Here is a 6,000-nt window from a genome sequence, read left to right as displayed (position 1 = left end):
AACGGAACAGTTAGAACAGCATACCGTGGTTGCGCAGCGGCTCCCGCCTGTAATCCCAGCACTGAGAAGGCTGAGGTGGGCGGATCGCCGTAGCCCAACAGCCTGTTTGTTTTCTCTATAAAAACAAATCAATATACTATAATACAAATTGTGATTGCGGTCAGAAAATATCTTATTGTACCGTGCTGCAGATAACAAACAGCAGAAAACTAACCTTTGGATAAGAGGGGACTATTGTATCCCTTAATCTGAATTCTTAAATGCTCCATATCTCCTCTGGATTTCCATGTTTTGCCAGTAATTGGCAATATTTTTTTCTTGCTACCTTTTTTTCAGAAAAACAATCGGCTATACCAGGTGTCGGTTAGACAGTGCCTGAGATCAGTGGATCCCCTGGGTCAGAAGGGCTCTGTCGCCATGGCAATCTGCGATGGCTCCTCTTCACAGCAGTGGCATTTGGAAGGTTAAGGTGGATGCTGTGGCAGGAACGTTGCTTCGTCAGGCGTTGCCTCCCATGTGGAGTTTAGGGCTTTAGGAGAGCCTGGGTTGGGTGGAGCAGAGCCATCTTGGAGAGGATGACAGTTCCCTGTCCTCCTGGAGATGCCTGGGTGTGTTAGCAGAGGTGACACGTGTCTGACAGAGATGGGAGCTCTGAGTGTCCACAGGTGAAGAAGTATGTTTCACCCAGACATTAAGTTCATTTTTGAGCTGCTGTTAAGGAATTTCTTGCTTATAGAGGCAAACCAGAGTATCATTTTAACCCTAGAAATGGGCTTGTACAGAAGGGTAAAACCCAGGAAAATTGATATTTCTATTCAGATTTATTTATGCCTCTTTTTAATCCCCTTTAATGATGCAGTGGTTTTTATCTGATCAGGAACTTGTCATGATTTCCTTTCTTAGACTTCATAGGAGATAGTGCTTTAAAAAAAAAAAAAAAAAAAGAAACTTCTATTATTTGTTTAGTATGTTGTAAGTAGATCATTTTAAAAAACTGAATCTATATTATGTTTAACTTCAGAAGGCATCCTTTATAAGACAGTATGGCAGTTAACTATTATAAAATTATTTTGATGAATTATGATACAAGCTACATAATAAAGAATCCTTTTGATTATTTAGGATACTTTGTCTTGTATTGGGGCCTCTGGTCTGAGGTGTGTTGCATGCTCTTGGATTCAGGTGATGACCCAGTAGGTTCGGTAGAGTCCTCTGCCTCTCAAGACGTGTCCCAGTTTCTTAGCTTGAGCTGTGTGACCTTAGATACTAGACATCGAAGTTGCCTGTGCAGCACCCAGGGAGAGCTGCTCAACCAGCAGTTGGATATAGAGGTCAGACTCTAGGAAGACGTAGCTCAATTAGAGAGAATACATTTGGGAATCACCTGCATATACTAAAAATTCTGAAATATAAAGTGAATTTTCCTCCCAAACCACATCTTAAGAGGAGAGATGGTCTCATATTGCAGGGGATGCACTCAGATATTTTATCTGAACCACAAAACAGTTTAAGCGCCACATCCTAAATATTTTATCTGTCATTTGACTTCAAAGGCCAGGATGGTACATATGGAAAACAAGAGCAGCAAGATGGTAGATTGAAATCCAACAGTGTCAATAATCACATTAAGTGTAATGAATGTAAATGCCACAGTTAAAAGGCAGATTAGATAAAAATGCAAGATCCAACTATATGCTGCCTATAAGAAACTCACTTTATGAATACATTAAAAATAGAAGGATGGGAAGATATATGAAAGACATCTGAATAGATAGACAAAGTAGATTTCAGCACAGAGAATATTATTACAGATGATATAGAGGATCATTTCATGAATAAAAGGTTCAACTTATCAAGAAGAAATAATCCCAGTTTATCGTTTTTGTGGCCTTTATTTTGAAGTTCTGTTACAACTGCAAGAAGTACACCCATCCACAATTGTAGTAAGAGATTTCAACACACCTCTCAATAATTGATAGAACAATTAGACAGAAAAACAACCATCTTGGCCTAATTGACACTACCCAGCAACACAATACTTGGAACATTTACCAAGATAGACCATATTCTGGGATATTGAGCAAGGTGTGATATACATATAGAAATTCAAGTCATGCAAAGTAGAATAGAAATCAATAACAGACACTTGGAAAAATCTCCAAATATTATAAAAAACTAGCACACTTCCCAATACCTTATGGGTCAGAGAAAAAAATCAAAAGGCTATTTTGAACTGACCAAAAATGAAAATACAACAGTGTGTGGCATGCAGCTAAAGCAGTACTTGGAAGTTTTATAGCATTAAGCACCTATATTAGAAAAGGATACAAGTCTCAATGACTTTAGCTTCCATCTTAACAGAAAAAGAGCAAGTTAGACAAAGAGGCAGAAATGAAATATTAAATACCAGAACAGAAATGAATGAAACAAAACAGAGAAAATAAAGCTAAAAGCTGATTTGAGAGATCAATAAAACTGATAAACCTCTAGCCAAAAAAAAAAAAAAAAAACACCCTGAAATTACCAACATCAGGAATGAGTTGCAAGCGCACTAGAGTCTACAGATACTAAAAAGCATGCTGAACAGCAGGAGCTCTGATTCACTGCTGGTGGGAGTGCAAAGTGGTACAGCCACTCTGGCAAGTTTCTTCCTAAACATACTCTTAACCTATGATCCAGCAGTTGTGCTCCTTGGTGTTTACCCAAAGGAGCTGAAAACCACACGAAGCCTGCACATGGATTTTACAGCAGCTTTATTCATGACTGTCGAAAACTGGAAGCAAGGTATCCTTCAGTACGGGAATGTTTTATAGCAGCTTTATTCATGATTGCTGAAACCTGGAAGCAAGCAAGATGTCCTTTAGTACAGGAATGTTTTATAGCATCTTTATTCAGGACTGCCGAAACCCGGAAGCAAGACGTCCTTTAGTGCATGAATGGATGAACTATAGGATGAACTATAGTACATTCAGACGATGGAACATTCAGTGCTGAGAAGAATTAAGCCATAAGCCTTGAAAAGTCATGGAGGGATGTTAAAAATATATTACTCAGTGAAAGAAGCCAATCTGAAAAAGCTACATATTGTACGATTCCAGTTATATGGCATTCTGGAAAAGGCAAAGACAAAAAGATCACTGCTTGCTAGGGGTTATGGGAGAGTGTGATGGCTGATTTTATGTCAACTTGACTGAGCTAAAGAACGCCCAGGTAGCTGTAAGACATGATTTCTACGAGTGTCTGTGAGGGTGGTTCCAGAAGAGATTAGTGTTTGAATCAGCAGACTCAGTAAAGAAGATCCTCTCTCACGAATGTGGGTGGGCACCACTCAATCAATTGGGAGCCCAAATAGAACAAAAAGGTGAAGGAAGGGTGACTTGCTCTCTCCTTGGAGCTAGATGTCAGCGTTCTGGCTCTCAGGCCTTTGGACTCAGACCAGGACCTGCATCATTGGCTCCCCTGGGCCTCAGGCCTTCAGCCTTGGGCTGGAACAACACCACTGCCTTTCCTGGGCTTCCAGCTTGCAGGCAGTAAATCATAGAGCATCTCAGTCCCTCATAATCTCTTTCTGTATTTCTATACATCCTATTTGTTCTGTTTTTCTGGAGAACCCAGCTAACACAGGGAGGGAGGGATGAGCAGGTAGAGCACAGAGGATTTTTATATCCTACATGAATATAGAAAAATTTCCTTACAAAAATTAGCCAATCAAATCCAGCAACATATAAAAAGGATGATATGTTATGAACAATTTGGTTTTGGCCCAGGAATGCAAAGATGGTTTAACATAAGAGATTTGATTAAGATAATTTACAGTGTTAGTAATACAGGGGGAAAGGCATATGCCACCTTGCAGGAAAAAAATGTAGAAAAAAAATTGACAGAATTCAACACCCACTTATGATAAAAACTCAGCAAACTAGGAATGGAAAGAAAATTCCTCAACTTCATAAAGTGCATCTATGGAGATACTATAGCTAGCCTCATACATTGTGAAAGATGATTGGCAACAAGGCAAAGATACCTGTTCTTACCTCTCCTAGCCAGCGCAATACAGCAAGAAAAAGAAAGGCATGTACATTAGGAAGGAAGAAGTAAAAGTGTATTTATTTGCAGACTATGATCAAGTAATGCAGAAAATCATAGGGCATCTTCAAAACTACTACTAGACATAGTAAGGAATTTATCAGGACCACAAAAAAATCAATATAAAAATGAATTCTTCTTCATATTGGCAACAAACAGCTCAAAACTGAAGTTGATGGTATTGTGATTGCAGTTTACAATAGCATCCAAAATATAAGAATTTAGGGTACATATGACAAAATATGTGTAAGAGTCGTATGATGAAAAGTAGAAAACATTGCTGAGAAAAATTAAGATTAAATAGATAATTACACTACATTCCTGATTGGAAGGCTCAGTGTTAATAAGATATTAATTCTCCACAATTTGATCTATGGACTTAATGCTACTTTTAATCAAAATCCCAGTATGCTTTTTGTGGAAACTGATAATTTAATTTTAAAATTGATATGGAAATGCATAGGACTAAGAGTGGCCAAAATAATTTGAAAGAAATAAAGTTGGAGGATTTACACTAATTCAAGACTTACTATGCTGTGGACTTACGGATAATGAATTGATTGGTGGAAGAGAAACAGACCCACACATATATGGCCAATTGATTTGCAGCAAAGGAGCCAATACAATGCAGTGGGGAGGGGAAAATTATTATAACACATGGTGCTGCAAGAATCTGATATCCCTGTGGACAGAAATTACCTGTGACACCCCTGCCACCACCTTATGCCACAAATAAACATTATTTTAAAATCTAAACATAAAAACTAAAATTATAAAGCTTTTAGAAGAAAATGTAGGAGAATATCTTCATGACTTTAGGGTAGGCAAAGATTCCTTAAGCACTCATTAAAGAGCCAGCCATTGGCCAGGCCTGGTGGCTCATGCCTGCAATCCCAGCACTTTGGGAGGCCAAGGCATGAGGATCGCTTGAAGCCAGAAGTTTCCAGACCAGCCTGGTCAACATAGTGAGAACCCGTCTCTATTTGAAAAAGATAAAGGCCAGGCACAGGTGGCTCATGCCTGTAATCCCAACACTTTGGGAGGCCAGTGTGGGAGGATTGCTTGAGCTCAGGAGTTAGAGACCAGCCTGGGCAACATAGTGAGATCCTGTCTTTAATAACTTTTTTTTTAAAAAGGAACTAGCCATAAAATATTAACAAATTGAACTTCAGAATTAAACTTCTGCTTATCAAGACACCATTGAGAAAATGAAAAAAGCCACAACTGTATTCAAGGGTTTGTGTTTAAAATTCAATACTAAAAAGACAACCCAATTTTCAAAATGGACAAAATATTTGGATATGTCACCAAAGTTTAAATAGCTTAGTATATGAAAAGGTGTTCAGTATCATGGTCATCAAAGAAACGCAAATTAAAACGACATTCAGATTCCACTTTACATCCATTAAAATGGCTGAAATAAAACAGACCGACATGGGGGCTTCTCAGGACATTGCAGGAAAGGTTGCAGCACAGCTTTCAGATTTTGCCTAGTCAACATCCACATAAAATTAGAGCAACTGGAGAGGCAAACCCAAAACCCATGGACGGTATTTTCAAAGTAGGTAGGTGGCAAGGTAGCTGCAAATTCTCTAAAGCAGGTAGGAGGAGCTGGATGCCCGAGACCTGTGTGGCGGAAAGCCAGGCAAGCTCCAGGCAGACAGTGTGTTGAGGAGCGGAGGACATGGAAAGGCAATGGTGGCCGCAGGAAACTGGGTTGTCAGAGCAGCAAACACCATGGGGTCGTCTGCCTCTCCAGCATTCGGCAGCAGCAGGGGTCCCTGGGGGAGGGAGGGCTTAGGGGATGAAGCCTTCTAGTTCCTTTGAACTGATGAAACTGCCAGGGCATGGAGTCAAAAATTGAGCAAGACAGGGATAATAGAGAAACAGTAGTAAGTGAATAATAATAAAGAA

General features: G+C 39.4%; 1 protein-coding gene across 1 annotated transcript in view; it reads right to left on the bottom strand.

Annotated features, from left to right (window-relative positions):
- Positions 1 to 214: 214 nt before the first annotated feature.
- LOC129041572 (histone-lysine N-methyltransferase 2C-like) overlaps positions 215 to 6,000 on the bottom strand; it is a 54,966-nt gene continuing 49,180 nt past the window's right edge. The window contains 1 exon segment of the mRNA XM_063668431.1: positions 215 to 921. The gene's annotated coding sequence lies outside the window, so the exon portion shown is untranslated.

The sequence above is a fragment of the Pongo pygmaeus genome, chromosome 6 (genome assembly GCF_028885625.2).
Source record: "Pongo pygmaeus isolate AG05252 chromosome 6, NHGRI_mPonPyg2-v2.0_pri, whole genome shotgun sequence".
In the NCBI taxonomy this organism is placed as follows: domain Eukaryota; kingdom Metazoa; phylum Chordata; class Mammalia; order Primates; family Hominidae; genus Pongo; species Pongo pygmaeus.
The sequence above is the reverse complement of the archived record's forward strand: the minus strand, read 5'-3'. Positions and strand labels throughout refer to the sequence as shown.